The 19,628-nt window shown below is 37.5% G+C and overlaps 1 protein-coding gene and 1 long non-coding RNA gene across 3 annotated transcripts in view; one reads left to right on the forward strand and one right to left on the reverse strand.

Moving 5' to 3' along the window:
• Positions 1 to 398: 398 nt before the first annotated feature.
• Positions 399 to 6,004, reverse strand: LOC121370302. The gene is made up of 3 exons (XR_005957668.1): positions 5,904 to 6,004; positions 2,408 to 2,440; positions 399 to 547 (listed from the first exon to the last, which is right to left on the reverse strand). It is a non-coding gene; the product is annotated as an uncharacterized LOC121370302 (long non-coding RNA).
• Positions 6,005 to 13,048: 7,044 nt separating this feature from the next.
• LOC121370829 (anoctamin-1-like) overlaps positions 13,049 to 19,628 on the forward strand; it is a 79,608-nt gene continuing 73,028 nt past the window's right edge. For both annotated transcript variants that reach the window (XM_041496324.1, XM_041496328.1), the window contains exon 1: positions 13,049 to 13,137. The gene's annotated coding sequence lies outside the window, so the exon portion shown is untranslated. The remainder of the gene's footprint in view (positions 13,138 to 19,628) is intronic.

Consider the following 19,628-nt stretch of genomic DNA (forward strand, 5'->3'; position numbering starts at 1 on the left):
GTGCTATCATGTCTGTGGAATGGTGGATGGGCTATTTCTAGTTCCTGCAAGTGCACCACGACTGGTATATCAACGGTCGTGTTATGTGCTATCATGTCTGTGGGATGGTGAATGGGCTATTTCTCGTTCCTGCAAGTGCACCACGACTGGTATATCAAAGGTCGTGGTATGTGCTATCCTGTCTGTAGGATGGTGTATATAAAAGATTCCCAGCAGCTAATGGAAAAATGTTGCGGGTTTCCTCTTTAAGACTATATGTCAGAATCACCAAATGTTTGACATCCAATAGCGATGATTAATAAATCAATGTGCTCTAGTGATGTCGTTAAACAAAACAAAGAAACGACCGTCCGCTAGAGTGCACTCGGTGGGTACATCTAGAACCAAAGACGGACGGTGTGTCAATTTAATTTAGCATATTGTTATTGCCGACTTTCGACTAACAAAGTGACGGTATGTAGACCACAACTACAGAATTTGGGCCATCTTTGGCCGCCTTCATTGCTTTTGATTCAAGGGTATCCACCATCTTGACACGCACTGAATCCTAAAACAAACATGAAATCAAATTAAAACTAACATAAACATTGTTACGCTGTGGCGTTTTGTGTGTTTTATTTTGTGTATTTTTTCACTGTATTAAACAAATATATATAATAAAACTCTCTCTCTCTCTCTCTCTCTCTCTCTCTCTCTCTCTCTCTCTCTCTCTCTCTCTCTCACACACACACACACACACACATACACACACACACTAAAAGAAACACGCACATACGCACGCAGACACATTAAAACAAGAGAAAAATATATTTCTCTTTGGCATGTTGGCTCGTTGTCGATATTGTTTAAACCAAACGACATCATCATGACGAAATTTCATTTTGATGTAATACTGTGGAATTAGGTGGGAGAACATACCCAGCTAGCTTACATGCATGTTTCTAAAACGGGACCCATCCACACACACACATCCTTCACACACCACAACTCCGACCCAATTCTGTCGTGTAGTTATCATGGTGTATGTTTTCAGTTGTGTAATCTTGGCAATTGTTTGTTATTGTTATAACATTGTTGATGTTCTGGAAGAAAAACTTCGTTTCCAAGCAATAAATAATGGCGTGACAATAAAGTCATTATACAATAATTCAAACAATGATTTGATTTAACAAAAAGCATTGATCAATTTATTCAACAACAATGAAACAAAAACAAAAAACATAATCACAAACAACACCCCCCCCCCCCCCCTCCAACAAAACAAAACAAACAACAACAAAGAAACAAAAACATAATAAAAAGATTCACACAAAAACAAAACGAGGAAAAACATTTCCTTGGCCTCTAAGATCGTTGTTGACATTGTGGAAGCTAAGCGACGTGATGATGACGCAATTTCATTATGATGTAACGCTGTACATTTACGGTAGCAAGGTGAACATGTTATAGCAGCCAGTTAGTGTATATGCATGTTTATTACATACCTATTCAGTCTTACTATAGTGATAAAGGCCTTTTGAAACCGTGCAATAAATGTATTCTGTATCGCACATATGTGCAATCTGGACCGGAACTTTTAAATGGGGAATCCCCTTTTTATTTTTTACTGCAGTTAGTGCCTTTTATTTACTTACGTCATATATGATTTACAAATAACGTCATATCGTATTTGAAACATTACACAAGGCTGTCGTAGAGTATGATTCTTAACGTTAAATGAATCCATGAAAGGAGTTTTGATGATAGATTTAACAAAGTTTTGTTATGACGTCAAATTAAAAACCGTTTTTGTAAAACATGAAAGAAGGTATGTAATAAATACAGAACTTCACATACATTGTTTTCGCTTCCTATTTATTGCACTCGTTTATTTTGTGAAAGAACATACCACGAGACCGTTACACCTTTGACCATTTATGGTAAAGTGGTTGGAACGAGAAAAAACTCATCAGTTGAATGGATCCACCGAGGTGGCTCGATTCTGTTACACAAGGACCTAAAGCGAGCACTCAACCGAATGAGCTTAATTCCACCCCTCGTTGACAATAAAGTCATTATAAAATAATTAAAACAATGATTTGATTTAACAAAAAGCATTGGTCAATTTATTCAACAACAATGAAACAAAACCAAAAAACATAATCACAAACAAACAAAGAAACAACAACAAAATAAACAACAACAAAGAAACAAAAACATATATTAAAATATTCATACAAAAACAAAATGAGGAAAAATATTTCTTTGGCCTGTTAGATCGTTGTTGACATTGTGAAAGCCAAACGACGTAATGATGACGTAATTTCATTATGATGTAACGCTATACATTTACGGTAGCAAGGTGAACATATTATAGTAGCCAGTTAGTGTATATGCATGTTTCTAGCATAGAAAGGGACCAACTCACCCAGACACATTCTTCACTCATCACAACCTCTAACTAATTCAGACGTTTGGTTATCGTGGAAAATGTTTGCATCGTGTACATAAAATATAGAAAGGAAAGGAATGATTATATAACATCTTTGCAAATTTTAAATTTTAAACAACAACAACAACACACACTCTCTCACATACACGCACACTCGTGCGCATGTCCACAAACACGTGTTGTTTTTTCTTATCATACCGTGTTTGATGTTAGGGAAGGCAGACTTCGTCTCCATGCGACAAACAAAGGCGTGACGTAAAGTCATTATACAAAGTAAAAACAATGATTTCATTAGCAGGAAGCATTTTCTACTGTTTTCAAAAACACATACGTACATCAAAAATGGCACACACACGTACACACGTACGTACACTCGCGCGCACACACACACACAAACACACACACACACACCATGGGCGGATCCAGGAAATATTTTTAGGGGGGGACCAAAAAAGAAGGGCACATTGACTCGTCAAAAGGGCACCTTACTACAAGTTTTGATATTTACAATTAATATGAATTCCTACAGTTCTACGTCATAATATACTAGCAATAATGAAGTAAATTGGCGTCACTCGCGTTAGAACCTCAATGGGGCCCCATTGAGACTCAATAACACAGACACATATCTGCAAGCTTGCGCATGTACACGAAAATCTTGATTTCATTTATCTACAATATAATTATTGTTTACTTAAAAAAAAAGTCCCCCTGGTCCCCCCCCCCCCCCCTTGGATCCGCCCATGCACACACGCACGCACACATGAAAAACAGAAAACAAAAATATCTTTTTCTTTAACGTTTTGGATCATCATGGAAGCCAAGCGACCTCATCGTGACATAAATTCATTGTGATGTAAAAGTTTATTTTGTTTAACGACACCACTAGAGCACATTAATTAATTAACTAATAATCGGCTATGGGATGTCAAACATTTGATAATTCTAACACGTAGTCATCAGTGCAGATCCGCTTCATATTTCCTAATGCAGAAAGGGATCTTTGATCTATGCACTTTCCCACAGACAGAAACGCATACACACTGCCTTTGACCATTTATGGTGCAGTGGTTGGAACTCATCAGTTGAATGGATCCACCGAGGTGGCTCGATCCTGCTACACAAGGACCTAAAGCGAGCACTCAACCGAATGAGGTAAATCCCACCCCTCGTTGTGACGCAACGCCGTGGAATTAGCAAGGCGAACATAACCAGCTAGTGTAAAGGCACGTTTCTAGAATGGGACCCATCCACCCAGACATATCCTTCACTCATACCCACCCTTACTCAATTCAGACGTTTAGTTATCGTGGAAAATGTTTGTGTTGTGTACATAAAATACGGAAAGGAAAGGAATGATTATTTAACGACATCTTAGCAAATTGTAAACAACACACATTCTCACACAAAATACACACACACATATACACATATACACACGCACGTACACACACACACACACACACACACACACACACACACACACACACCACACACACACACAGACACATACACACACAGAGAGAGAGACAGACATACAGACACACACACACACACCAGGGCCGTAGCTAGGATTTTTTTGGGGGGTGGGGGAGGGGCAAGTGAGTAGTTAATAGTCTAAAACACCGTAAACGGTTAAGAAGAAAACTTTCTTTAAGTTTCTATAATTTTTCCGGATTTTTTTTCTTTTTTTTTCTTTCGTTTTTTCTATATGGCTACGGCCCTGCACACAGACACACGCACACATATACGTGCGCATGTACACAAACACGTGGATTTTGTTTTTCTTATACCTTTTTTTCTATTTTCGGAAAGGCAGACTTCGTTTGGAAGGGACAAATAAAGGCATGACGTAAAGTCATTATAAAAAGTAAAAACAATGATTCCATTAGCAGGAAGCATTTTCCACAGTTTTCAAAAACACATACGTACATAAAAAGGCACACGCACATACGCATGCAAACACATACATGGTAAACAAACAAAACAAAAATATCTTTCTCTTTGGCGTTTTGAATCATTGTCAACATTGTGGAAGCCTAGCGACCTCATCGTGACGTAAATTCATTGTGATCTAACGCTGTGGAATTAGCAGCTGGTGAACAAAACCAGCTAGAGTAAAAGTATTTTTCTAAAAAGCGACCCATCCACGCACAGATATCCTTCACTCATCACAAGATCTACCCAGTTCAGACGTTTAGTTATTGTGGAAAATGTTTGTATTGTGTACTTGAAATATGGAAAGGAAAGGAATGATTATTTCACATCTTAGCAAACTGAACGACACACGGACATTTGCATGCAGACAAAAACAACTTTTTTTTTTTTTGACGTGTTGGATCATCGTTGTCACTGTGAAAACCAAATAACTTCATCGTGACGTAATTTCATTGTGACATAAATCTGTGAAAGTTGCCATGTGAACATAACAAATTAGTGTAAACACATGTTTCCAAAAAGTGACCCAGACACAGATGCCTCACTCATCACAACTCCTACCCAATTAGGACGTGTAATTATCTCAGTAAATGTTTTGTAATGTATAAATCAAATACGAAAAGGAAAGGAGTTGGATAGGGAAGATTTTTTTTTTTGAAGTTTATATACGAAATCTTAACAAATTTTAAACAACACATACACAAACGTGTGCGCACACACTCAAAGAGGTGTTCTGTAAGGTAAACTTCGTTTCCAAGCGACAAATAATTCCGTGACGTAAATTCATTATAAAAATTAAACCAATTATTTGATTAGCAGAAAGGAGTTTCCGTTGCATTCAAAAACACATACAAACACTAAAAGTAAACACACATGCATATACGCCTGCAGACACAAATAAATAAATAAAACATATATTTCACTTTGGCCTGTTGGATCGTTGTTGACATTATGAAAACCAAGCGACGTTAATTCATTGTTATACACTAAATGACACATCCAGACAAAACAAGATAGAAATTTGTGTTTCTCTTTGACGTGTTGGCTCGTTGTCGACATTGTGGAAACCAACCGACATCATCATGACGAAATTTCATTGTGATATAATGCTGTGGAATTAGGTGGGAGAACATACCCAGCTAGCCTACATGCACGTTTATAAAATGGGACCCATCCACCCACACACATCCTTCACACACCGCAACTCCGACCCAATTCAGTCGTGTAGTTATCATGGTGTATGTTTTCAATTGTGTAATCTTGGCAATTGTTTGTTGTTGTTATAACATTGTTGATGTTCTGGAAGAAAAACTTCGTTTCCAAGCAATAAATAATGGCGTGACAATAAAGTCATTATACAATAATTCAAACAATGATTTGATTTAACAAAAAGCATTGATCAATTTATTCAACAACAATGAAACAAAAACAAAAAACATAATCACAAAAATACCCACCCAAAAACCCAACAACAACAAAACAATCAACAACAACAACAATAAAGAAACAAAATAATATCTTAAAAGATTCATACCAAAACAAAAAGAGGAAAAATATTTCTTTGGCCTGTTAGATCGTTGTTGACATTGTGAAAGCCAAGCGACGTGATGATGACGTAATTTCATTATGATGTAGCGCTATACATTTACGGTAGCAAGGTGAACATATTAGAGTATCCAGTTAGTATATATGCATGTTTTTAGCATAGAAAGGGACCCACCCACCTAGACACATTCTTCACTCATCACAACCTCTAATCAATTCAGACCTTTAATTATCGTGGGTAATGTTTGTATCGTGTACATGAAATGTAGGAAGGAAAATAATGATAATTTATATAACTTCTTAGTAAATTTTAAATTTTAAACAACAACAACAACACACACACACACACACGCGTGCGCGTGTTCACAAACACGTGTTGTTTTTCTTATTATTATACCGTTTTTGATGTTCGGGAAGGCAGACTTTATTTTCAAGCGACAAACAAAGGCGTGACGTAAAGTCATTATACAAAGTAAACACAATGATTTCATTAGCATTTTCTACTGTTTTCAAAAGCACATACGTACACAAATAGGCACACACACGTACATACGCAAATTCGTAAATTCATTGTGATGTAAAAAGTTTATTTTGTTTAACGACACCACTAGAACACATTAATTAATTAATAATCGACTCTGGGATGTCAAACATTTAGTAATTCTGACACGTAGTCATCAGAGCATACCCGCTGCATATTTCCTAATGCAGCAAGGGATCTTTGATGTAACGCCGTGGAATTAGCAAGGCGAACCACCTAGTGTAAATGCATATTTCAAGAATGGGACGTTTAGTTATCGTGGAAAAGGAAAGGAATGATTATTTAATGACATCTTAGCAAATTTTAAACAACACACACTCACACAAAACACATACACACACACACACACACACTCACGGACAGACAGACACACCCAAAGAGAGAGAGAGAGAGAGAGAGAGAGAGAGAGAGAGAGAGAGAGAGAGAGAGAGAGAGAGAGAGAGAGAGAGAGAGAGAGAGACACACACACAGACAGACACACATACATACACACAAACATACACACACGCACTCACGCACACACATACATGCGCATGTTTTTCTTATACCTTTTTTGATTTTCGGAAAGGCAAACTTCGTTTCCATGGGACTAACAAAAGCGTGACATAAAGTCATTATAAAAAGTAAAAACAATGATTTCATTAGCAGGAAGCATTTTCCACAGTCTTCAAAAACACATACGTACGTCAAAAGGACCAAGTGCGTACGTATGCAGACACACACATTATGGCAAACAAACAAAACAAAAATATCTGTCTCTTTGGCACAGATATCCTTCACTCATCACAACCCCTGCCCAATTCAGACGTTTAGTTAGGCCAGTATTTTTTTATTTTTAGGTTTACGAACAAGAACTTTTGTGCACAAAGGTAGGAGGAAGGACCCCCCCCCCCCCCCCGAAAAAACCCACAAAAAAAACACACACACACACACACACAAAAACAACAACCAGTTTTGGGTGTATAAGTAGGGGTAAGCGAAATAGCGAATCGGACCGAAAGAGTGCGACCGAAGACGAATTAACAATTCGTATCTACAACTGTACATTTATTGACGAAATAAGTGTTATTTCTCACTGTTACCTTACGAAATGCGCCACAATAGACTAGAATGGTAACTTTTTTTTTTTTTAGAGCTATTTGTGGAAGTCGGCGGCAAAAAAATAAAAAATAAAAGTGAAAAATACAATTGACGTCGGCGGGTTCGTAAACCGAATAATAAAAAAATACTTACCTTATCGTGGAAAATGTTTATATTGTGTACTTGAAATATAAAAAGGAAAGGAATGATTATTTAACATCTTAGCAAATTTTAAACAACACACACACGCACACGCACACACAGATATTTTGTCTTCTTATACCGTGACTCTCAGTCGAACTAGCAATGAAGTTGGACGTAATTTCGTGCGCTCTCGACTTACCCCCCCACCTGGGGGGATTGATGGCTAGCTATGGCTTGCTGCTAGAGTACCGCGTCGCGTACACCGGGTTACGGGCAACCGTGACTTTGGTATATGGGGACGCGGCTACAGCCAAGAGGAAGAGAACAAGGAAGAGGAAACGTGCGCCAGGGGCGGCTCAGGCGGGGACAAAGCTGACGGCTCAACCGCCAGCGGCGGTCCCGTCTGCGTCGCCGCCCCCACCACGACCAATCCCGACGGAGCGACAGGAGGCGACTCGCCAACCAGCCGCACCGACTGTGCAGATGCGGGAAGTGGAGCAGCCAACCAGTGCACCGCGACCAGCGTCACCTGTTCCCGCTCGTCGTTCGTCTGCGTCGAGACCCCCACCCACGGGGGACTCCGCGACGGCGACTCTGGATGTTGGGGCTGTCAAGAGGAAGGCCGTGACCCCCCCGGGGGACCAACCAGCCAAGACGCGGCCTTCTACTTCCTCTTCGGGTGACTGGAGAGTGGCAGCGCGGAAGATCAAAGGCCAGTACTTTAAGTACTTGGTGGGAGACGTCACGGACCCCGACAGACTGCCAGGCGGGGTCTACGAGGAAAACTTCAAGACGTTTCCCGATGGCCACCAGGTCGCCATCCACACGATCAAACTACGGGGAGTGGAAGCTATTGTAGTGACGTCGCGCCGGGATGATCTTTACCGACAGGGATTCCTCAGCCATGACATGGATAACAACACCATCCACAGAATCATGAAGATCGTCACCGGCGCCCAGTACCCACAGATGGTCCACTGCCTTAGCACCCACAGCTACAGGAGACTGGTGCCTCACTTTGAGGAGAGGAACATCATCACCTCCCCGTAGATGCTGTGCACCCAAACGGCCGTAACGAGGCCACTCGCGTGGACATATCGATCGGACTTTAAACTTTTAGATCTGAGTTCAAAATTTTATGTCGAAATTACTTCTTTTTTTAAATATTATTAAATAGTCCGATCCTCTCTTCTTTCTCTTATTTAATTTTGGACTGTCCTTCTAAAATGCTCCAAATTATATGAATATTCGACCGAGCAGTCAATTCTTTTTTATTTATGGCTTGTAACCTTTTAATTTTTTTAAATTTTATCTATTAACTTCTTTACTAATTCCTATTTTCAAAATTCTGCCCAGTTTCAACCCCCCCCCCCCCCCCCCTCCATCCCGAGTCAGGCCACCGATCTTATCGGAGGTCGGACTCGGGATGGGCGTGTTCGAAACCCTAGTGGTATATGGGCACGTTAAACTAGTTATCATCATCATCTTATACCGTTTTTGATGTTCGGGACGTAAAGTCATTATCAAAAGTCAAAATAATGATTCGATTAGCAGAAGGTATTTTTATCTCCAAGCTGCATTAAATGTTTTATGCAATAACACCCCCCCCCCCCCCCCCCCCCACCCCCCAACAATTTTTGTCTTAAATCTTTGACGTGTTGGATCGTTGTTGTCACTGTGGAAACCAAACAACTTCATCGTGACGTAATTTCATTGTAATATAACACTGTGAAATTTGCAAGGTGAACATAACCAACTACTGAACTAGTGTAAATACATGTTTCTGAAAGGTTACCCAAACACTGATGCCTCACTCATCACAACTCCTACCCAATTCAGACGTGTAGTTATCGCAGTAAATGTTTTGTAATATGTAAATCAAATACGGAAAGGAAAGGGGTTGGATTGGGATGGGTGGAGTTTTTTTTACGAAATCTTTGTCATACTCTTGTTGCGTAACATAGGGTAGGGCTGGAGGTGACTCAGCTAGTCTACCAGTTATTAACCAGTGAACATGTTTATTGCATAAAGTATTACATAACACTTGTAGCAAACACACAATGAAAAATACAAATTAAATGTAGAGTCAGTGACTCAGCAAGTAAGAAGGCTAGTTGAAGAAAATACATGAAAGTATAAAGCTGTGAGGAACAGATAAGAAACCAATTATAACAATAACTGGCGTCTCTGCATAGCAAGATTACATATTTTGCTAAATTAATAACCATTTTAGGGGTATCACAAGCCATTAGCCTATAAAACTTTTGGATAGTTGGCCATCTATTGTAAATCTTATTTAAATACTGTTGTCTTAAATCCCTATACATTGGGAAAACTAACACAAAGTGATATTCATCTTCTATATCTGTCATATTACATAATGTACAAAATCTCTGATCATAAAGTATATTATGATATCGACCCGTTTCGCATAATAGACTATAAGAGGATAATCGTAGTCTGGTTAGTGAGCGTTTTAAGTGTGGTAATGAAATATAAGATAAATATTTTTCACACTCAAAACTTTGGTTGAACTTATTATAATGTTTTAATTTAGAAATAAAATGACGTTGATCGTTCCATTCTTGTAAGTATTGATCCATTATCCGTTGTTTAATATAAGGTAAGTAAGGCAACACTTGATCTTGGAGATAATTTTAATCAGATTGGGATTTTCCGCTGTATTCAAAAACACATACTAAAAGACATATGTACATACGCACACAGACACAAATAAATAAATAAAAGAAACATATTTCTTTTTGGCATGCTGGATCGTTGTCGACATTATAAAAAACCAAGCAACGTCATCCTGAATTTAAATTCACTGTGATGTTACGCTGTGAAATTAGCAAGGGTAACATAACCAGCGAGTGTAAATGCATCTGTCTAAATAAGGATCAAACGACTTACACACATCCTTCACCCATCACAACTTGTACCCAATTCAGACGTTTATATATCGTGACAAATATTGTGTATTGTGTAGATCATATACGAAAAGGAAAGGGATATCTTAGCAAATTTTAAACACACGCACACGCATACCCCCCCCCCCCCCCACCTCTCTCTCTCTCACACACACACACACGCACGCACACACAAACAAACAAAAGAATGTCCATATCTGAATTTGAATAACAGAGATTGTGGAGAAATATTGAAACAAAATATGTTCACGGGCTATAGGAACAAGTGGGTTCTAACAGCTAAAGATGAATTTCTCGTAGCCATGTACACATTAAAGAAATCCCTTCACCAGAACGCTGCAAATGTGCTGGTGCAAAGCGGTGTCAAACCCTTAACTATAAATCCTTTGAAGCACTGCTGATGTGCAACTCACACTGTTAATCTAGTCTTCCTTCACGAGACAAAACAAGAACTGTTGTTGAACATTATCATGATTATAATAATTTATTTCAGTATATCTATTGACCTTGGCGCATTCACAAAATACATAAACATTAAATAAAATATGAAAACATATAAAGATTACTATTCATAAACTACATTTACTAATAATCTTATTAGATTAGATATCTAAAATATAATCACCCAAACGTATAATCAACCAGATAAATATCGTGTTATGGAGAAGCTTAAGTTTTATAGAATATATATTTTATTATTTAGTTAAAATACATCAATATTGTTAAATACCTGAGTATTAGTATGGTTGCACAAATAAATGATTGTGAACATATATTATATGTATCAGTGTATTTTCTAAAATATTGTGGAATGTATTTTTTTCTTATTTTAACACATGTTGGATAGGTTAGTACAAAATGATATTCAACTTCTATTACATTTTTTTTTTTTTTATACATGCAGCTTGATACATTTTTGATCTTTTAATAAAATAGAGTTAGGCTTGTCTCACATTCTTGTCTCAATACGTCTACTCATAGCAAATAAAAAAAAAACATTTCTGTATACACATAATTGTAACATTAAGATTAGTTTACTTCAATGTCTTCCGAACTGATTCACGATGAGAACAGACGTGTCGCCTTGTACTCTCGAGTTGCCCCCCCCCCCCCCCCCGCCCCCACACCTGGGGGGACTCTTATGCAGTTATGGAAAACTTTTGGAGTATCGCGTCTCGTACACTGGGTCACGGGCTTCCGTGACTTTGGTGTACGGTGACGCGATCGTACCGACGAAGAAGAGGAGATGGAGGAAGAGGAAAAGCGCGCCAGGAACGGCACGGGGGGGGGGGGGGGGGGGGGGGCACCAAAGCTGGCGGCTCAACCGCCAGTGGCGGTCCCTTCTGCGACGTCGCCCCCAGCCCAGTCTGAGTTGACGAGACCAGCCCTGCGGGAACCGTCGACCACCGAAAGGGACCGACTCAACACCGCGATGTGTGAGACACCCCACGATGACCCTTCATCGCCGACCGTCACGCGGCCCAGGCAGAACTGGTATCGCCGGTACGGCCAGTCGCCACGCCACAGGCCCGATCAGCCGCCGTTGGCAAGAGGAAGGCAACATCACCAACCAACCAGCCAGCCAAGACCGAGAGACCAGCGCCGGTAGTCGCTAATTTCTTTTACTAATTGCTATTTTCAAAATTCTGTCCATTTTCACCCCCCCCCCCCCATCCCAAATCAGGCGTGTTATCTAATTTCATTTTGACCGCCCAGTCTAATCTAGCAACCAAATTTAAAGAGTAGTATTTTCTTTATTAATTATATTAATTAGAGTTGCGCGTCAAAATTTTAAAGGCCCACTATTTAAGAATAGAACACTTTTGTTGTTTCCAACCGCAGATATTAAATATACATTTTAAAATAAAATAGTGTGGATTCCACAAGAGAAATATTTCATAACAGCGTTGTTTCCGCTTTCTAAAGCGCATGCGCAATACAAAAATCTCATATAGATGTACTTCAGGTTGCACTATACCAATTAATTTCCGGCTGGGTCGAAGTTCGAGGTGTACCGAGAGAAGTTAACACCACAAGTCCTGTGATTGGTTATAAATGTGAGTGTGTTGGTTGTAAAAAAAATTAGTTTCATCTGGGCTAAAAATGTATGCAATTTTATTTGATGTAGTTCCACCGTGTCAAGTAGCCTTGTGCTTGGAACATGTATGGGGTACCTGTAAAAAAAAGTACTCAAATTTTGTGCGAAACTAGGGGTGTTGCAGAAACATCTGGTTATATCGAAAATGAGCCATGAAAGGTACCATTTTCTGCAGTTAATACTTTGAGGTAGGGGTTGTAGTACTGATATTTATGGGTCACAGTTTGGTTGATATATTGTATATAGTGTTTTTAAACACAAACGTTAACATGGTCGCCTATGGGATTTGAATTGGTATAGTCCAACCTTCACCTTGAGTCTTCAGCGCAGGTATTGTATTTCCGGTTCAGACTAACATTACCTTTTGACAAGTGTTTCGGGTAGGTGAACTGATTGCCCTCGGGTACGGTTACCGGTCATCTTGCACCCGGTGAGTTGACGTATGCTTGTACAAATAAAATTTTAGAGTGTGATTGACGGATCAGTGGTGTTAGAGCGCTCCGTGGTTAGAGATTAGCTTCGGCAAGAGTTGCCGGCTTGTCGAGAGAAAAAAAAATGCCGTGCAGCCCTGCAACAAGGTTTCACCTGTCACTTTCCGTCTTTCTGTGTCAGATTGAATTTGACGTCGGAATCTCATGTTTGTACTTTAAAATAAGTTGTTGTGACCTAGTTGTCATATTTTAACTTCAACTTGTAGTTGAAATGTGCTTAATCTAGTAAAGGTGTAACTTGATGCTCTGATGTAACCCCCTCCAAAAAAAATAACAACCCAAAAAACCCACCCCAAAACTGAGGGTTGTTATTAATTGCTCTCCTAACTTTATGGAGAGACATTTAAAATATTACAGGGTTTGCATGCATCATGGAAAACCCTGGAAAGTGCTTAAATTTTATTTTCATCCTGGAAAGTGCCTAAAACTCCTAGTAAAGTCCTGGAATTTTATTACTTTATATATTATATTTTGTTTCATTTAATAATATTTATTTGGAAAATATATTTATAAGTAATCGTGTTTGATGTCTGGTTCCAAACTATATCCTTCACACAACAGTAATTATATAAGAGATCGACTGCCATTGGTCAGCTGTTAAAATATATACACAGTAAGAAGGCATGGCCATAAATGAACACAACTTGTGATTGGTTGAATTAATTATGTAACTGTCAGCAGTCTTGTTTTTGACGTTTGTGAGTTCAAAACTACTGTCAAAGATAGATAATTTGGTAGATAGCTGTAACAGGCCTTCCAGCAAAACAAATAAAGGATTAAATAACAATGTTCACAATAGTAATAATTACTATACCGAACATTGTTATTTAATCCTTTTTTACTACTTAAAAAAAAAAAAAATCACTTGCTATATATATAACTTATAAGCCTTAGGATAGGCGGTACGGTTATAGAATATGTCCGCCACCTAAATACAACCATTTACTATATCACTAAATAACGAATATGTAATTTTCGATAATTTTAACTACTCTGACGATTACTAAAATAAAGCCAATAACTCAAGTTAATTTCTATTTTATTTTATTTTATTTTAGGAACTTTGCGTTATTTTGTGTTTTATTTCAGGAACGGTTAGGGTTTAGTTTGTTTTAGGAACATAGGGTCGAGTGATTTTCTGTTTTACTTTATATTAATTTAGGAACTTTGTCGGTCGATTGTTACAGAGGAGTGTTGATAGCCTACACAGCTACAGAGTGATTAGGGTTAGCAAGGGGGGCTGGGGGGGGGGGGGGACTGGCCTTAAAGTCCATATTTTTATTTATTTTATTTTTTCTAAATAAATAATTTTATTTTCTTTCTTTTTCCCCCGCAAAAACCCATGCCCCACTTTTTTTAAGAATCCCCACCAAAAAATCCCTCTTTTTACAGAAGGATTAGTGGCAGACAGATTCTATAACCGCTCTGGATAGGCTAAGGGGAGCTAAAAATTACTCTACTTGAATTGCACTGTAGGATTTCTCAGGGAACTCGGGGCTAGCTCTGCCACTCGCCACTTTTATTTTAATTTGGTGGGGGGAAAATTGTGTGATAATTGATATTTTGTTGGGAAATAGCTTTAGTTTTTGCATATATTTGAAATAAATTGGCGAAATTTCCTGACCACCCAGAGCTAGCCCTGGAAGTGATGGGGAGCCAGAATAAGTAGCAATAAATGGTGAGGTCTGCTGTCTTTAATCCAACATTTGTTTGAAAGTGATATATTCAGGAAGTACTGATTGAGCAGGCCTGTACCAAATGGGTGTGTGTGTGTTGGGGGGTGGGGGGGGGGGGACTGTGTTTCTGTCAGGTGCTAATGCACCCCCACTGACATGTACGGTCCAATTCTTGAAAAATTACAATTACAAATTATATATATAATGAATAACAAACTGAAATTACTATGAAGAACTTTGTATTAAAAAATTAGCTGAACTCTGGTTTGACTCCTTTGGTAGCACATATATTCATCAATTCTAGAGGGGATATATAGGGTCATGTGGAATATTAAAAAAACTTTCTGCTGGATTGTAAAAAAATTCATGCTAAATCTTTGTATATGCCAATATTTTCAATATGTCAGGCATAAAAATAAGTTGAGAATGGTTGTTCACGTGTCACAACATTTGAGTTTTATGGTATGATAATATACATGTATGTATAATGTACTGTATGTACTTTGTTCTTCACACTGGAAAGTAAAGAAAAACACCTCAGCCTACATGTAAAGTTTGACCAGTTGTCAGCTGTTTAAATGTAAATTACATACAGATGTATCGGTACAAGGAGAACAGTGAAATGAATCAATAACAAATAGTATTTGTGATGAGATTATAACAGCAAAAATTTGTAAACTTCATAAATGTGTAGTAACTTATAGATTACCAGGTCAGTAATTTGTGATAACTTGTACATGGGTTACCAGGCATTATGTTTAGTTAACATATATACTTTAACTAGTGCATGTATATCTGAAAACAAATTCCCGTCTAGATATAAGAGGGGACAAGTGCCTCCCTTTGCACCTTCACCACTGCTGAGCTCCCTTTGGTATAGTAATAATATAGAATCTTTTCCTTCTAGGAAAAGAGTACTTTTAAATAAAGAATTTTTTGGGAGATCGCACAGCTCCCCTGATACTCCCCACTCCCCTACCATGTAGTCATACAGTATCATGGTCTGTGTCATTAGTGCTTACTGTCCTATTTGACAGGATAGAACATATCAGATCCTTTGATACACTTATATATACATGTACCAGGGCCAGTTCTTATAAAACTAAAGTCTAGACTTTAATAAAGTCCAGACTTTAACATAATGCTATTTGAATGGCATTGCCATGACGTTAAAGTCTGGACTTTATTAAAGTCTAGACTTTAAGGTTTATAAGCACGGGGCCTGGTGTGGAATATGCTATCTGTATAAATGTATATAATGTTTTCAGGTGCTATTATACTAATCAGATTCAACATTGCTCATCTTCTATTAATTACTAAGTAGTATTAAAGGCATATTGTCACAGACCACTGACCTATTACATGGCCTAACAAAGTATTACTTAAAAAATATATATTTGATTTGTTCCTAAATGTACTTTATTCAACCATCAATGTAACCACCATACTCCATTTATTAATGATATTTTGTAAAAATAATTAAATTATGGCAATGGTCCATACTTAAAAAAACTAACATTGTTGAGAGGGTTGACATGGATTCCACTCCATCATGGTCTAGTTAAAGTGATGCAATAGCTAGATTTGGTCTGTAAAAATTAATGTAATTTTGATTTATTATTGATTTTTAGAGAAATAAGGTCCTTAAATATGTGACAGTATGCCTTTAAGTACTGTATTAACAATGTTTTATTGTGTAATACTTACTAACAGCTGTATTTGTAGTGCATTTTCAGTGCTAGCACTGGATGAGCAAATTAATTTGCCAAATTATCTTTAAATATGCAAACTCCACTGTTATTTTTCAACAAAATACCAATTACGCATGTATTACATGAAATGTTTTTGCCAAATCAAAATAAAATTCACCAATTGTTCCTGAAATTTGCATTTGGCTATTTTGGCGAATGGCAGAGCTAGTCGTGATTTTATAACACCAGGTACTCAACAAAAAAGAAAGTATATATAATAATACACTGTTTATTAGTCCCCTACCAGTCCAATCGGAGGGGACTATACATGTAGGTTTCATCTCTGTCCGTCCGTCTGTCCCACATATAATTAGGCCGGGATTTTTTTTTTACTTGTTTCCTATTACATGCTGGAAAAATATGCAAAATTAAATTTACGCGAACCGCAAATTGGTTACGTCATGACCTGTAAACGTTCAGAAATTAAAACTTGCAAACTTCATGATTACAGGACGTTTATTCACGCAGACATACTCCTAGTATTCCGACAAATGTTTTAGACTGATTTTTAACTACTTGATGCGCAGCAAACCAGTAACAACGTTATATTGCAACAGTTGTAACTTGCGACCACTCTACACTTTTTAAAAAGTTCTAAAGAAATGTGCTGGGACTGCTTGGGATGGCTAAATTATCTGCTGCTATTTTATCGCTAAAGGAATATATGTAGACATAATATTGGATTGCCTATAATTTTGCATATGTTAAAAACAGTTTTAACTTAAACAGGAATCCAAAAGTGTCACATCGCATAATGAGCTTTGAAAAACAAACATTTAGAACGTCACTGTAGTATAGAAGTACCATCGATAAAGTGAAATTAGCATAGCCACTGCAAAATGAAAAAAAAAAAAAAAATCCCTCCAAATGATTATGTATCTATTTCAAATGCGTAGCGCCCATTACACAGAGTTCGCATGTGCGTAATGCAAAAACATAATCCGGGAATAGGTCGAGGCTGTCTGTAATTGTTCTATAAAATATCCTCTTAAAATTGACTCAAAAAAGATAGAAAAAAATGCCTCCGAAAAGGCTCAGAATGCATCTACAGCGAGTTTCAAAATTTTCACAGGGGGAGGCCTCCTGAATCCCCCGGCTCGAGCACGCCTTTGGTGTGCGTAATGCTAAACAAAAATGTCTGGTTACGCCCCTGTATTTTTTTTGGTAAAATGTTTTATTTTGTATTTGTTTTTACTTATGTTTGAGCTAAAAACAATGTATTTAAAATATAATTTCAACGTAAATTTGGAGTAACCAATCAGGTAACCCACGGGTTAAGCAAATATAATTCACGTAACCGAACAATTGGTTACCTAGGTAAAAACCACGTGAACTGACTTCCGGTTACCTCATATTTTGAAATATTGTTCCCTGCCGTGCCAAGTGGAAGTTTCATGCCGGGCAAGTAATTATGTTAACTGCATATGCCCGATGACAAGTGACTAATGTAACACATAAAACCTTTTTTTTAAATTTTGTTACAAATCCCGGTAAGACCTTTGGAAAGAGTTCCGATCGTCCGAGCATTTACATAGCTTTAAAGAAAACTAACCCTAACCGTAAATGTTGGAACGATCGGAACACACCAAAACGGAAAACAATGTGTTGAAAAGTTCGATAACAACTTTAGAGTTATTCCCCTTTTACTATCGACCAAGATTGGTAATTTCTGCCACTGAACGTTCGACTGAATTCGTACAAGTAATCGGTTCGATTGTCTTCAAACTTGGAAATAGCGTCCAATACACTTTGCAAGTTATATAAAAATAAACTATACATACCTTTGTGTGCAATCGAAATGTTTAATCCTTGCAAACATGGTATATGAGGTGGGATACAGCTTACAACTGTCATATTCAAATTAAATTAAGACGTTAACGTGGTTCCGGAATCTGCTCTTTGCAAATGAACGAGGACGTAAAGCAAGTTTATAATTTCCGAGTTCACTTGAACAAAGCATAAATATTATCAACTGTATTCTTATAAAAGATATTTTAGTTTAGATATAATAAACCTTGTAGCAGAACATATTGTAGATCCTGAAATTAATGTGATCATAATATTAATGCGAAAAATGTGAGTTCGTGTTATTCGCATTAATAATATGACGTATTTATTTCTATGTTTTGTGTATGTATCTCACATTATTAAAACAAAACAAACAAAGATTAACATTCTAACATATAACACAAATGGAAATAAATTCATTGTAGGCAAGTCTGACTAATCGTTGACTAGTCCAGCAAGCTATGTGTCACACTCTTTTAAAACAAAGATTAAAATTCTAATACATTTATAACACAGCTGGAGCACAATTCATTGTAGACGAGACATACTAACTGTACAATAATCTAACAAGATGCCAGCCACGTGTGATGATTGCAGGGTCTTTGGCTATCCTATCAAAAGCCGACATGATACATCGCGTGAGAATGGGTTTTAGCACGCTAATCCTGAGGTTGACCGTTTCTTTAATTTCACTGTTCAAGTTCACTGCAACTTAGTTGGGTGAATTATTCTTTTGTTATGACTTTGAAATATGTCTACATTCTTACGAAGATACAGTTGTAATGGTACCTAATATATGCTAATGTTTAATCAGATTTATGTAACCATACCCGTTACATAATTAAATGCGGCAAAATATGCTTTGAGTTGATCTCACCAAAAACAGGTTAACTAAACCTGTTAACTAATGTGTACACATATATGTTAGTAAGTTGATCTCATTGAAGATCATGTGCATGTGAACATAATTTTGATTATTTTTATGTCTGCCCTCTGTTTATCAGACAAAGATATGATTTATTTGCATCGTTACGGAATTACCTTGATATCTTAGACATTGATCTTAGAGATTCGAGTTGAACTAACTTATTATTCTGATCTTACTGCCCCATATAAGGTTAGCTCCAACAATAGGATCATTACTGTCATATTTTTTCTCAACTATCCCATTTCTATTCTATCTACTCTCTACCTTTTATTACTATATATTAAAAA

The sequence above is a fragment of the Gigantopelta aegis genome, chromosome 4 (assembly GCF_016097555.1).
Source record: "Gigantopelta aegis isolate Gae_Host chromosome 4, Gae_host_genome, whole genome shotgun sequence".
Taxonomy (NCBI): domain Eukaryota; kingdom Metazoa; phylum Mollusca; class Gastropoda; order Neomphalida; family Peltospiridae; genus Gigantopelta; species Gigantopelta aegis.